Source organism: Lathyrus oleraceus, chromosome 4, assembly GCF_024323335.1.
Source record: "Lathyrus oleraceus cultivar Zhongwan6 chromosome 4, CAAS_Psat_ZW6_1.0, whole genome shotgun sequence".
Lineage (NCBI taxonomy): Eukaryota > Viridiplantae > Streptophyta > Magnoliopsida > Fabales > Fabaceae > Lathyrus > Lathyrus oleraceus.
In genome coordinates, this window is record NC_066582.1 from 301,390,496 (window position 1) to 301,406,438 (window position 15,943).

The 15,943-nt window shown below is 40.1% G+C and overlaps 1 non-coding gene across 1 annotated transcript; it reads left to right on the forward strand.

Annotated features, from left to right (window-relative positions):
* The first annotated feature begins 2,892 nt into the window (after window positions 1-2,892).
* On the forward strand, window positions 2,893-2,999 carry LOC127077711 (small nucleolar RNA R71). The gene has a single exon (XR_007787492.1). It is a non-coding gene; the product is annotated as a small nucleolar RNA R71 (small nucleolar RNA).
* The last annotated feature ends 12,944 nt before the right edge of the window (window positions 3,000-15,943 follow it).

A 15,943-nucleotide genomic window follows, 5' to 3' on the forward strand; every position in this document is an offset into this window, starting at 1 on the left:
TCGAAAATGAATTCAGCATCTTTCATTAAAAGTCCACTTAAAGGTTTAGTGATTTGGGAGAAGTCTTTGATAAAACGCCGGTAGAATCCAGCGTGTCCAAGGAAGCTTCGGACTTCTCTGATGTTTTTGGGTGGTTTTGGGTTATCTATAACTTCTATTTTAGCTCTATCTACCTCTATACCTTTTTTTGAAACTATATGTCCTAATACAATTCCTTCGGTCACCATGAAATGACACTTTTCCCAATTTAGCACGAGGTTAACCTCCACGTATCTCTCCAGGATTTTCTCAAGGTTAGCAAGACAATTGTGGAAATCAAATCCGCAAACCGATAAATCATCCATAAACACTTTCATAATACCATATAGGTAGTCTGCAAAGATTGACATCATGCAGCGTTGGAAAGTAGCTAGGGCATTACAGAGTCCGAATGGTATGCGTCTGTAGGCAAAAGTTCCATAAGGGCATGTAAAGGTAGTTTTTTATTGATCTTCGGGGTGGATAGGTATTTGGAAGAATCCTGAATATCCGTCTAGATAGCAGAAGTAAGAGTGCCTGGCTAGACGCTCCAACATCTGGTCTATAAATGGTAAAGGGAAATGATCCTTCCTGGTTGCTTTATTTAATTTTCTATAATCTATACACATCCTTCATCCTCCTTCTAACTGTTTTTCTACATGTTCGCCTTTATCGTTTTGCACGACTGTGATGCCTCCCTTTTTAGGTACTACATGCACAGGGCTCACCCACTTACTATCCGAGATCTGGTAGATTATACCTGCCTTAAGTAACTTAAGCACTTATTTTTTAACAACATCACTCATTATAGGGTTTATTCTTCTCTGATGTTCTCTAGAGGGTTTTGAATCTTCTTCGAGCGAAATCCGATGCATGCATACGAATCGGCTTATACCCTTCAGGTCAGAGATATTATATCCTAAGGCTAAGGGATATCTTCGTAAAATGTTTAAAAGTTGGTTTGTTTCCTCTTGGCTCAAGGTAGCACTGACTATAACTGGACGGTTCATCTCTTCATCGAGGAACTCATATCTCAGGTTCTTAGGCAGTTCCTTAAGTTCTATGGTTGGTTTCTTAGAGAATGGCATAGGGTATGGGGTAAGGGATAAACATTCATAAAGGTTATCATCATCTTCCATTATGAGGGTTGATGGTAACTTAATTGTTTTTATGATTTCTTCTTGCTCTAATTCTCTAACACATTCATCAATGATATCTAAGGCATAACACGCGTCTCCCATTATAGGTGCCATAAGAAATTTCGAAAGTATAAATTCTATTTTCTCGTCCCCTACCTCAAAGGTCAACTTTCGTCTCTTGACATCTATTATGGCTCCAGCAGTTGATAAGAATGGTCTACCTAGAAGGATTGGTATATCATTGTCTTCTTTGATGTCCATGACAACAAAATCAGTAGGGATAAATAACTGACCTATCCTGACAGGGACATCTTCTAAAATGCCTATCGAATATTTAACAGATCTATCGGCTAACTGAAGTGACATCTTAGTAGGTTGTATTTTTCCTAAGTTTAACCTCTCACAAATTGCTAAAGGCATTAAGCTCACACTAGCTCCTAAGTCTAGAAAAGCCTTTTCGATGACGTGACTACCCAAAAGACAAGGAATGGAGAAATTTCCAGGATCTTTATCTTTTTTTGCTAACTTATTCTTGGAAATAGAATTACATTCCAGGGGCTTCGGATCGTCAAGTCTACGTTTGTTGGTAAGGATGTCTTTGAGAAACTTTGCATAAGAAGGTATTTGGGTGATGGCTTCTGTGAAAGGGATTTCTACATGAAGTTTTTCTATAACTTTAATAAATTTTTGATACTGGTTATTGATATGGGTTTGTTTGAGTCTTTGCGGATATGGTATAGGTGGTTTATATGGCGGGGGTGGTACGTAAGTTTTATCTTTAGGTTTTTCTCCTTTTTCTTGACCTTCCTGGTTTTCAGATTCCTCTGGTTCCTTCACTTCGTCCGGGGGTTTGGTATATTCCTCAGAAGTTTTGGGTTCACTCAATCTTGGGTTTGGTGGCTCATCATAAGCATTCCCACTTCGTAGGGTGATGGCATTGGCTTGGCCTCTCATATTTTGTGGAGGTTGTCCAGGGAACTGTCCTCCAGGTGTGGTTTGGGGGGCTTGGTTTAAAGCTACCTGAGAGATCTGGGTTTCAAGCATCTTGGTATGAGTAACTATTTGGTCAACTTTGGTTCCTAACTGGGTAATTAGTTCATTAACATGAATGTTTTGGTTCATGAACTCTTTATTTTGTTGGGTTTGAGCGGTGATAAAATTTTCCATAATTTTCTCAAGGCTCGGCTTTGGTGGCATAGGTTGCATAGGTTGATTTGATCTTGGGGCTTGGTAACTAGGTCTCGGAGGTGCATTATTTTGGATTGGGTTATTGTTTTTATAGGAGAAGTTCGAGTGATTCCTCCATCCAGGGTTATAAGTATTTGAGTATGGGTTCCCTTGGGTGTAGTTCAGTTGCTCAGAGTGGGTTTCGTTTAATAGACTGCATTCTGCAGATTTGTGTCCTTTGGTTCCACATATCTCACAATCCGACGAAACTGCGGCTACAGTATTCGGGTTTATGCACATATGCTCGACCTTGAGGGCTAATGCGTCCATTTTAGCTTGCATCATGCCTATAGAGCTTAGTTCATGCACTCCTCCTTGGGCTTCCTTCTTCTCAACTTTCGCTCGTTCGACTCCCCATGATTGATGGTTTTGGGCCATATCCTCAATGAGGGCACTAGCTTCAGGGTAAGGTTTGTTTATCAGAACACCGCCTACGGCAGCGTCGATGGTCATCTTAGTGTTATAGTGAAGTCCATTATAGAAGGTTTGAATGATTAACCAATTTTCTAAACCATGATGTGGGCATGCTCTTAACAACTCTTTATATCTCTCTCAAGCTTCGAAGAACGATTCTCCTTGGTTTTGGGTCAATCTAGTTATATGGTTTCGAAGAACGGCGGTCTTACTCGAGGGAAAGTATCTAGCAAGAAAAACTCTTCTAAGGTTATCCCAAGTCGTAATGGAATTGGATGGAAGGGAATCTAACCATGATAGGGCTTTATCTCTGAGGGAAAAAGGGAATAATCTTAAACGGATTGCCTCAGGAGAAGCTCCATTAGTTTTAAAAGTGTCTGCTAATTGGAGAAAGATTTTTAAATGTTGGTTCGGGTTCTCAATAGCAAGACCTGCGAATTGTCTCTGTTGCACTAGTTGCAACAGGGATGGTTTAAGTTCGAAATTATTAGCTGGGATGGTTGGGTTTACTATACTAGAACTAGGTTCTTCGTTGGATGGTTGGGAGAAGCCCTTAAGAGATCTTTGGTTTTGACCTTCGGCCATAGCTCTCCTAATTCTATGAAAGAATAAACGTGCGCGAGCGTAACGTTCAGGTTCCGCCATAGGGTATACTAAACTTAAACTTCCGGTGCTGCGAGTTCTTCGCATTGATCGACGAGAAATAACCTAAGTCTAAACGATATAACAACTGGGAAATGAAATTTGGTGAAATTGGTCCCCGGCAACAGCGCCAAAAACTTGATGCGTGCTTTTCGCAAGTATACGAACGCGTCAGAGTAATATAAAAGATTATCGAATCCATAGAGACCAAGTGTCAATCTATCGTTATCTATTGTTATGGTGTTTATCTTAGGTAATCAAAATAAGGGTTTTTAGAGTGTGCAACAAAAAGTAAAATGTTGAATAAAGTTCAATTAATAAAGACAGGCTCGAATATAATTCACATAATCAATTAATAATCCAAGTACTTGCTAACAGAACTACCTATGGGTAGTGTTTCCTACTTTAAAAAGAACCAATTTAACAGGAACTGTCGCTTTCCCGTATTCAGAACCGAGTTGTACTCCCTAATCAAAACCTCTTATTGTCACTTATAAAAAGGCACGTATTGCGTTAGAGTAGTAAACCTATTTTTAAGAAATATAGTATCTTGACTAAGTTGAAAAGTATTTTAACCTGGATTTCTTAACCAAAAGAGGTTCTTACGAACCAGACTCTAAGCTTATAAACGCGTTCGAAAATAGTTTTAAAATCTCTTTTCTTCTTAAGTTAAAAACTCCTAATGAACTAAACAAAGCGCTTTCGCTGTTTTTGAAATAGTTAAAAACAATTAAGTTTAAAAAGACGTTGGACGGCTTTCGATCTTACCCAACGGAAATTAAGTGCGGGAAAACTTAAGTTGAAAGTCAAAATAGCCCTTAAGTGTTTCTACGAACAATTGTACAGATTATCGGTTCAATTACGATCCTTACATTCTAACCTTATAGATTTAGTTAGACATGGTAAAGTAAAAGTGCATTAATTTAAATAAAAGTAGTGCGAGTGCGGAAAGTAAATAAAAGTAGTGCGAGTGCGAGAAATAAATGAAAGTAAAGCGAGTGCGAGAAATAAATGAAAGTAAAGCGAGTGCGGGAAATAAATGAAAGTAAAGCGAGTGCGGGAAATAAATAAAGTAAAGCGAGTGCGAGAAATAAATAAAGCAAAGCGAGTGCGAGAAATAAATAAAGTAAAGCGAGTGCGAGAAATAAATAAAGTAAAGCGAGTGCGGGAAATAAATTAGATAAAGGCAAGTAATAAAAACCTGCTCCAATCGGAGGGTTGAATAAAATGCAAAGCGGAAATGAAAATGGCGGCAGGATTAACTTCCTTCCAAAGTGCTCCAAACTCGATTACAGACTCAATCACAAAACTCAATTACACAATTGTGGTAACACCCCAATGCGAAGCGATTACCACTTTTAAATTCTGAATATATGCCTAAGTGAAACAAAGTTTGCCCTGAGTTTGCCTTTGCTCTATGTTTGGATGCCTAAACAAGTGAATTCGAGTTTCTATTTTATAAGCAAGTAAAATGTTAGAAATGACAAGGATGCCCTTCAACTTGAAAATGGGAGGGAAAACTTTTCCTCTTGTGGCACCCGCCACAAGGCCATGGCGCCCGCCACAACGCCAATCTGAGGCGCCTTAGTGGAAGTAGTGGGGAACGTGGCAGTTGAGGGAAATTGAGCTAGGACACTGTAAGACCCCAATTTTGTCCCTAAGATCCCTCATGGCATCATATCATATCATTTCATTGCCTCAAGGATCATTGTGCACCTTGCTTCCTTCCCTGTGGGTGGGTCATCTTTTTGAGAGTGATTCTTGATCACCAAGCATGTTTTGCATTTTGTATATCATTGCTTTTCTTTTTACCACTAACCAAAAGTACAAAAATATGTCATCTAACCTTTGTCTTGCAGATGAAGCAAACAACAGGTCAAGGCAGTCAAAGGCAATCATTGAGCAATAGATGGTGGCCATTCTGGAGAATTTAGACCCCATAATCATTATCAAGAGTTCATATGAACCATGATACCATTTTGAATCAAAATCCCAAGTGGTAGAGGCTTGAATCTCATCAGAACAATTGCCAGGTTAACTGAAGGCCATGAAAGTCAACTGCCAAGTCAACTATTGGATTTGGAGGTGGGAAGTGATTAGAAATACTTCATTCATGTTCAAACAAGTCTCATTTGACATTTCAAACATCAACATTGAAGAAAATAAAGTCAGGTCAAAACTTTCCAAAAATAGATAGGGACCTATAATTCAAACTTGCCAAAAATGGAAAGGTTTTAACCCAACTTCAACTTCAAAATACATCATCAAGAAAGCTTCAAATGAAATTTTTTTGAACATGAAAGTTGTAGATCTTTCTCTCCCATTTCCAAAAAGTCCAAGATCATCAATTACTCATGTGTGGTTAAGGAGATATGATCAAAACATGGCAAAGTGTACTTGAAGATTCAAATGGACATAACTTCTCAACCAAAGCTCCAATTCAAGTGGTTCTTTTTGCTAAATTCTCATTTTGACCTCTAGTTTCCAAAACATACATTGCATTGCATAATTTGTCATCACATAATCATTTGCAAATTCTTGGATTTTTGGAGGGAAATTTCAATATTCAAATTTGGTGAACTATTTGAACATTTTGCCTTCACCAATGATTTTAAAAATGCATTTTAAGTGAAATTCAATTGGTTTCATGCACTGTTCACCATGCATTTTCATGCATAGGGTGAAAACCACAATTTGCATTTACACTCCATTTTGCTAATTCCACTTAACCCATAGCTTAAGCATGATTAGAGAGTGATTAGTAGGAGGTATAAAGCAAAAACCCTAACTGTTTTTCAAAAGGACAATCACTTTTTCAGATCTAGATCCAAATTCTTGAAATTTTTTCTCTCAAATTTTCTTCAAATTTCTTCAAACCAAATCACAATCCATTACTTGATTCATCATCTGGAAGCATCTTTGAGCAAGTTTGAAGGAAGAACCAAGAGAATCCGTGCCTGTTTGTTCATGCTTGAGGCTTGGAAGCAACAATGGTGAATCCAAATTTTGGTTGAATCACGAGCAATTGAACCTCAAGCTTTCATCCAATCAACTCTACAAGCATCATAGAGGAGTTGTTGAGCATTGCAAGGCCTGAATCCATCCAATTCCAGTTCTGCACTTCAAGAGGTCACAAAATCGATCTCTTTATTTCTCAAAATTATTATGCTATTGTTGTAGATCTTGTGATGCTGGTTAATCTGAGCTTCGAATCATGATTTTTGGTGCAAAATTGAGTTAGTTGGGGTTAATTAAAGATCCATGCATGAAATTAGTTTTGCTCGATTTGATCTTAACATGATGATTTAAGCTTAGCCATGCGTTGATTTGTGATCTAGGATGAATATGCAACATGTTGATATGCTCACTTTTGAATTCTGGTAAATTTGTTCTTGAGTGTTGATGAACACTCACTGTTCATATGCTGTGCGTGAAGAAGATGAAGTGCAGAGATTAGAGAACGGTTTTGATCTGGTTTGGCCATGCTATACCGTTGCCTTAGGTGTTTGCTAGGGTTAATTCTGATTGGTCATGACCATTTCCCATGCGCGTCTCCCATTGGCTGTCCCCGTGTTGACCATGCATTGACCAAGCTAGCAAATAAATGAAACGCAGCGTTTCGCTGCTGGCGCCAAATTCATTTTCAAATTAAATAAATATTTCCATTTAATTCATTATATTGTCACACTTCATTTCATTTTTATTCCAATCTTTAAAAATTCATATCTAATTGAAAATTGCTCCAAAAATTATGTGGTTTTTTGCATTGCATTCCTTATCTTGTCTAGTATTTTTTGATCATTTTTCCATAAATTGTGCTTGGCTGGATTTCATTTTATGCTAGGGTTTGTAAACATGTATGCATTTTGTACCTTGCCTTGCCATATCATTTGTGAAATGCTCATCTTTTATCCAATGCCTCTGAAAGTTTTCATGTTGAAACTAGACTCATGGCTTGAAATTATGGTGTTGATTTGGTATTTTTATCATGTGTCATTTCTGTTTTATGATCATGTTAAGATAGGTGTGACAATTTGTGTCACACCTTTGCTTGTTCATCTTATATGATATATTTGCCATGCCAAATGAATTCCAATTGTTCTGATTTTTTGTGTGATGCATGTTATGGATGTTGTGAATAAGCATGAATTTTCTTGGAATTATTTGAATCATGTCTGATTTAATTGAGATTTTTCATTCTGGTTGGTCACATTTGAACTTTAAAATGGCTTTGAACTTCAATTGATCATGAAATGCTTTTGGTATATGATATTGATGTGAGACCTTTTGGATTGTTTCAAGATGTGTTTGAAGTTGATTCATGTTAATTTTCAGCTTCTGTTTTGAATTTTTTCTCCATCTTTGACCCTAGGCTTTGACCTAGTGGTTTGCCTCTCACATTTGAGCTTTGATTTCAGGTTGAACATCCAAGTTACATGGTTAATGATGCTCCATCATTTGAGCATTGATGTTTGCCTTGATTACTAATCTTTTTGTGTTTTGTAGGTTGATGTTAAATCATTTGAGTTTGACTTTTGGTTTACACATTATGTACATTGGGATTGCTTATTGCTTATTGACTGTTGTTTGATTATCTGAACTTTGTACTGATTTGTTTGATGTTTCCACAGGTACATTAGTTGCTTAAGTTCATTTTGAACTTGCTTTTGCTTGGTTGCTTAACCACTTAGGTATAACCTCTAATCTTCATGTAGTCTGGAAGACCTGTCCTGTTATGTGGGCAGGCACCTGTCTGAAATCCTCCTTAAGAGGCAATGCTTGTGTTTGTTTACTCTTTGTGCCAAGCAGGAAAAGTCCTCTTATGAGGCAATTGGTAGATAAAAGAGATGTGTAATCCATCTCCTACTATTCAGTGTGTCATCCACTTTGCTCACACAATGTGTTGAGGCATTGTGGATATTAACCCAAGATCCTATAGAGTCTACTTGTGGAGAAGAGTTCCAACTTTCTGAACTCCCACACATTCCATTATTCAAAGCTCTCCCAGGCCAGGGATAAGAGCTATGAGGCACACCCCTCATCTCCATTTCATCTGCTTCACCCTAACTCTCAATGTTAGGGTTAAGAGCTCATATTACCCTATTCCAGTTGACTGTAAAGTCTAACCTTGTCTGAGCCTAATTGATTGTATATAGTGTGTGCTAATTGACTTGTGTGTTTGATTACTTGATTCATCTGTGCATATTTGCTTGAGTGTGCCTTTGTGCATTTATCATCATCATTTGTATATCATTTCATAAACTTTGCTTTATAGCATTTTGCTTTGTCCATGGAGGAGACAAGCATAAGTCCATTACTTGGCAGTTGTTCCTATGATATGGTGGGAGACTAGTATAAGTCCATTGATTGGCATCTGGTATCCTTCTTGTTTTGTTTTAGGAGATTGGTATAAGTCCATTGATTGGCCTCCGATATCCATTTTGTTGTGAGATTAGTGTAAGTCCATTGATTGGCATCTGGTATCATTGTTTCATTTGTTTTAGGAGATTGGTATAAGTCCATTTATTGGCATCTGATATCCAGTTTTGTTTTGGGAGATTGGTATAAGTCCATTGATTGGAATCCGGTATCCAGTTTTGTTTTTGGGAGATTGGTGTAAATCCATTGATTGGTAGCCGGTATCCACCTTTGTTTGTGAGATTGGTGTAAGTCCATTGATTGGCATCCGATATCCATTTTGTTTTGCTTATTTGCTTCATTGTCTATTCCAAAGGAATCACTTGGATCATCTACATATGATCTCAAGAGGTGAACATCTAAGAAGTTTTACTTCCTCACCCTCCCACCTTTTGTTTCTTTAAACCTCCATCTTTGCATGTTAACTCAAACCAAAACTATTGTGCAAACATTTTCATGTCTTTTCAAATTAGAAACCTAGGCTTTAGGCCTTTGAGTTTGCAAACTTCATTTTCATAATACTTCTTGTGAATTGAATTCTAATCATACTTTGACCATTTTTGTGAATAAATCCAAATTGGTTAATTTCACTCATTCAATTGTTTTGTGGCTTTGTCCATTCTTGATAAGTTTTCATACATTAGCCATAGGTTTGATTTATCCTAGTTGGTTGATGTTAATCTCACCTTTGTCCTTAGTGATTGAATTGTAAGACTTCCTTGCTTATTATAGGGTTAACCCCTCACTAGCAAGTTGAAGCTTTTCTCACATGGTGGACTTGTTGTTTGTATAAGGTTGAGTTTTCTCCCGTGGATAATGAAAGACCTTAGGGCTTCTGTTTAAAATGAACCCACTCATATTTTTTGGAAATCTTTTAGCCGAACTACGATGTTTTGATCCTTACCTTTCATGGAAGGTACGTAGGCAACGGGTTCATCCGTTCAAACACAAAAATAATAACTTGTATATTCTTTTCTCATCCTTCCATCCATGTTTGCACAATAAATATTTCATAAACAAATAACCTTTCGTACAACAAGTGTGAAAAGGGCTCCCTAGGAGTACCTAGGACGTTTTGGGTGCCTAACACCTTCCCATTGCGTAATTAACCCCTTACCCAGATCTCTGATCTTTTCATTAGTTTTCTATGTGTAAAACTTCTTAGGCTTTTGTTCGCTTTTTAGCCATTCCTTTGGATAAATAAAAGTGCAGTGGCGACTCGATTCTTTGTATGCTTTGCTTTTGATTTAGTCAATAAATCATAAAGTGACGAATACACCGCTACAGAAAAGTGGCGACTCTGCTGGGGAGATATCCTTGGTGGTTTTGCCTACTTTTCACCCTTGTTGTATGATATTGTTTATTTGTTATGTGACATATTTTTGTACAATTTGGGATTACTGTATTGATTGTAATGTTTGAATTGCTTGATATACAATTGCTGTTTGCTTGGTGATCTCTGTGAGATGAGTTCTATACCCGAACTCGAGTGCACCTTAGGATAGGAGAATGGCATAGTCTTGTCGACTTGTGTGGAGTATTCCTTAACAAGTTGACTTGCGAGTCCATTCACTTGGTGGAGGTCATGTTGGATTAATAATGTCACACAAGTTATTTGTGGTTAGGCATTATTCTTTCAATCATGTGCCTTAGAAGCCAAGGACCTTAGTTTACCAAGCCCATCTTGGCCTATTTTTAGGACGTAATGCGGAGGTCGTTCAGATGTAAGATCTGATGCGATTGTTACGCGATGCTACACTCATAACAGTCTCTCTTGAGAATATTTTTGGAATACGAGTATTCGTTCCTCCGATAATATTTGAAAGATGGGATGATGACTATGGGAACCTCTGGTAGAACATGTTCGGCAGGTTTAAACCCTAGTACACTCCCTTTGGGTGGTTCTTAACCGAGACTCCATGCTCGTGACTCTCAACAAACCCGTGATTCATGGTTGAGTCATTCAGACATCCTTAATATCAATGGAACTTGGGTGTCGATAAGGTGTAAACCATAATCCACCAAAATGGATGATTGATATTAAGGATGATAGAGCCGGTTCATGTATCGTTAATATCAACGGAACTTGGGTGTTGATAAGGTGAAAACCATAATCCACCAAAACGGATGATTGATATTAAGGATACTATGAGCTTTCCCATGACCTTTGTCTGGTGTGACTTGCTTGATCCTTGAGTGTGATTGTTGCATTCATACATTCATGCATTCATCTACATTCATGTCATCAGAAATTTTCAAGGAACTTAAAGGGTTTATTTGCAAAATTTTCCGACATGGAAAGACCAAAAAGGCATACAAAGAAGTACAGCTTTAGAAAACCCGATATGAAAGAGTTAAGGAATCTGACATCACATGTATTAGATCCCTTGGGTTTCAAAGCTCGTTATGGGAAGCTTCTGCCTCTGTTGACTACTCAGGTTGACGAAGGGTTGATGAGTACTTTGGCGCAGTTTTATGATCCTCTGTATCACTACTTCTCCTTTCCAGATTTCCAGCTGTTGCCTACGCTTGAGGAGTATGCTCATCTTGTGGGTATTCCTATTCTGGATCAGGTGCCGTTCAGTGGCTTAGAGAGTATTCCGACTTCTCGAGAGATCGCAAACTTGTTGCACATAGATGAATCCCTTATTGAAGCGCATATGACTACCAAAGGTGGAATTCGGGGTCTTCCTTCTGATTTCCTCATCGCTCAAGCTACCGTTTATGGGAAGGCCATGAGTGAGGATGCCTTTGAGGCTTTATTTGTGCTGCTCATCTATGGTTTGGTATTGTTCCCCAACATCGACAAATTTGTGGATGTGAACGCCATTAGGATATTTTCTGTTCTTAATCCCGTTCCGACTCTGTTGGGTGATGCCTATTTCTCTTTGCATCTGAGGAATGCAAAGGGTGGAGGAGCTATTGTGTGTTGTTTTCCTCTGTTGTATAAGTGGTTTATTTCTCACTTACCGCAGACAGTCTCTTTCAAGGAGAGCAAGGGATGTCTACGGTGGTCTACGAGACTTATGTCTCTCACTAATGACGATATCTCTTGGTATGATCGCGTGTATGATACTATTCAGATCATTGGTTATTGTGGTGAATTCCCTAATGTGCCCCTTCTCGGTACATGTGGTGGGATCAGCTACAATCCTATCTTAGCACGTCGTCAGCTTGGGTTCCCCCTAAAGGATAAACCTCATAACATTCTGTTAGAAGGTGTGTTCTTTCAGGAGGGTAAAGATCCCCAAGGTCTGAAAGCCAGGATGATCCGCGCTTGGCGCAAGATTCACAAGAAGTTTAGGAATGAGTTGGGTCCGAAGAACTGCATTGCTTTGGAGCCGTATACTTCTTGGGTCAGACAGAGAGAATCAGAGTATCTTATGCCATATGATTATCCGAGACCTACACCGTTGGTTGTGGCTGGGCCTTCAACCCTCCCTAACCAAGGCGTAGAGGAGTTGAGAGAAGAAGACCTTTCACGTGCCTGGATCCGTGAAAGAGAAGAGCTACTTCAGCAAATCAAAGAGAAAGATGCTCTGATCGAGTTTCTCGAGCATCAGGTGATAGATGATCCGAATGATACTTGGACTTCTCTGCTTCCTCAGTCTTCCAAATTCTGGAAGAGGAAGTATGATCGACTTGCCAAGGAGAAAGCGGATATGTAAGCGGCATATGAGAGAGAGATCAAGAAGCTTTGTGTATCTCGTCTTCCAGCATCTCGAGCTTCTAGGGATCCATAGGATGTTCATTTTCCTTTTCCTTTGTAATGATCAAAAATGCTGTACTTCTTTGTCTCGAATATATTTGATGAGATATTTTCCATATGCTATTAAATGCTAATATTTCAAAATTGCAAATAGAACCCTAAAAGTTCCTTGAAATAAAAACAAAGCATAAGCACAAGCATTGCATGCATCATTTCGCATAAGCAGGTGTTGTTCTAGTCTTCTTGTTTGTGGCCTAACTCTGTGCTCTTCATTTATTTTGAAGACAAGCTGACTCACTGGTACTATACCAGAGCCAATTCTGCAAGAGTGATGGATCAATTGGAACAAGAGAACAGAGAGCTGAAGGATGAAGTCGCCAGGCTCACTGCTTTGATGGAGCAATTTCTAGCTGCTCAGAATCAACCTTCTTCACCTCCTGCAACTCCTCCCTAGAGGACTGTTATATCAGAGGTTGTGTCTTCAACTGTGCCAGCTGCTAGAGCCCACTTCATGCCAGCCATGCCAGTTGGGTTCCCGTGGGGTATGCCTCCAGGGTTTATGCCTGATATTCCATCTCCTACTTTTGCTTCCATGCCGGCATCTAGCAAGGTCCTTGCAATGCCTCCTCCTGTCGTGCATACCACTCCCAGGGTAGACGACACCATCTATCATTCTGAGTCGTCTGAGGGCCCAGATGTTAATGAAAAGATGGATGCTATGAATGACCAATTCCTCGAGCTCCATAAGGAATTGAAGACCCTCCGAGGGAAAGATCTGTTCGGCAAGTCTGCTGCCGAGTTATGCCTGGTTCCCGGTGTGAAGATTCCGGTCAAATTCAAAGTTCCTGACTTTGAAAAATATAAGGGGAACACCTGCCCTCTCGCTCACCTGGTCATGTACACCAGGAAAATGTCGACTCAGACTGATAATGATCAGCTTCTGATTCATTACTTTCAGGATAGTTTGTCCGGTGCGGCTCTTCGTTGGTATATGAGCCTTGATAGTGCAAACATCCGATCCTTCAACGATCTTGGCGAAGCCTTCGTCAAGCAGTAGAAATATAATGTTGATATGGCTCCTGACCGTGATCAACTCAGGGCAATGTCTCAGAAGGATAAAGAGACATTCAAGGAGTACGCCCAGAGGTGGCGAGAATTAGCAGCTCAGATCACTCCTCCGCTGGAAGAGAAAGAGATGACTAAGATCTTTTTGAAGACTCTTAGTTCATTTTATTATGAGCAGATGGTCGCGAGTGCTCCCTCTGATTTCACCGAGATGGTGAACATGGGGATGCGTTTGGAGGAAGGTGTCCGTGAAGGACGGTTGTCTAAAGATGAGAGCTCTTCTAAACGATATGGGGCGTTTACGAAGAAAGATGGGGAGGCACATGCTGTGCAATCCCATGCTAAACCCAGAAGACCCTCTGCCAAGAGGAAGCCTGTGCGTCATCAGCACCAGGTGGCTAGTGTAGCACCTGTCTTCAGGGACAATTATCAGCATCAGCAACATCAGCATCAGCAACAACCTCAGTATCAACAGCAACAGCGTCCATAGCAACAGGCTTATCAGCCTCGTGGTAGCACCAGTAATCAGGCCAATTTGAATTATGATAGGAAGAAGATCAGTTTCGATCCTATTCCTATGTCATATGCTGAGTTATATCCCTTTTAAATAGAGCGGAAACTGATTACCCCGAGGGATCCTCCGGCTGTGCCTGCTAACCCGCAGTGGTGGTACAAGCCCGATCAACATTGTGTTTATCATTCCGGTGCTTCGGGACACAATATTGAAAATTGCTATCCATTGAAGACCAAGGTTCAAGACCTTATGCGATGCGGCATTCTGAGCTTTGAGGACTCAGGCCCGAATGTTACGAAGAACCCATTGCCCGAGCATGGGAAGTCGGTTAGCATGGTCCAGGGTTGCCCTGGCAAATATAAAGTCAAATATGTGAGCCATATTCGACTGTCATTGGTCGAGTTGCATCGTTTGCTGTGTCAGTACAGTCATATGGAGCACGACCATGACAGATGCCGTATCTGTTCTGTCAATAGATTGGGTTGTCGCCAAGTGCGAAGAGAGCTTCAAGAGCTATTGGATGAGGGTACCATTGCGATTCTGCAAAATCGGAATGTTGATGAAGACGAACCAGAGGTGAATGTGATTTATCCTGTGTTCAAGCTCCCTGAGCCTGTTGTCATCCGTTATGATGGTAGCAAGCCGAAGGTTTCTCCTTCTCTGATAATCAAGCCTGCAGGCCCTGTGCCTTATTCTTCGGATAAAGCAATTCCTTTCCAGTACAATCCCGTTGCTGTGGAAGATGGGAAAGAGGTGTCGTTGCCCTCAACTTATGTCGTTAATATTGCTGATGTGAGCGGGTTGACCCGTAGTGGTCGTGTGTTTTCAGCACCTAAGCCTCAGGCTAGAGCTGTTGTTTCTGATTCTGCTGAGCGTCCGATTGGGACTGCAGTGAATGTTCCGAACCCGACACCTGTTGCCAAACCCTCCTCTGTACAAAAGACTCATGTTTCTTCTGTTGGCCCTAGTGGCACTATGAATGAAGAATGTGATGAGATGCTGAGGCTCATCAAGAAGAGTGAGTACAATGTTGTAGACCAGCTTCTACAAACGCCGTCCAAGATCTCCGTATTATCTTTACTGCTGAATTCAGAACCCCATAGGGAGGCTCTGCAGAAAGTATTGGACCTGGCTTATGTTGATCACGACGTCACTATAGAACAATTTGATAATATAGTTGCAAACATCACTGCTTGCAACACTTTAAATTTTTGTGACGCTGATCTACCTGAGAAGGGAAGAGACCACAACATGGCTTTACATATATCCATGAATTGCAAGACTGATGGCATGTCCAACGTGCTGGTGGACACTGGGTCATCTTTGAATGTATTGCCGAAGACCACTCTTTCGAGATTGTCATATCACGGGCCTCCCATGAGGCAGAGTGGTGTTGTTGTGAAAGCTTTTGATGGGTCGCGTAAGACCGTGATTGGGGAAGTTGATCTCCCAATCAAGATTGGACCAAGTGATTTCCAAGTTACCTTTCAGGTTATGGATATCCACCCATCTTATAGTTGTCTCCTTGGTAGACCATGGATTCACGAGGCTGGCGCCGTGACATCCACCCTACACTAGAAGATGAAATTCGTCAAGAATAAGAAACTGGTTGTGGTAGGGGGAGAAAAAGCTCTTCTGGTTAGCCACTTGTCTTCTTTCTCATATATTGATGTTGAGGATGAAGTTGGAACGCCTTTCCAAGCTTTATCTATTGCTGAGCCAATTGAGAAGAAGTCTCCTTCATTTGCTTCCTACCGTGATGCGAAACTGGCCATTGAATGTGGTGTAGTTGCTGGT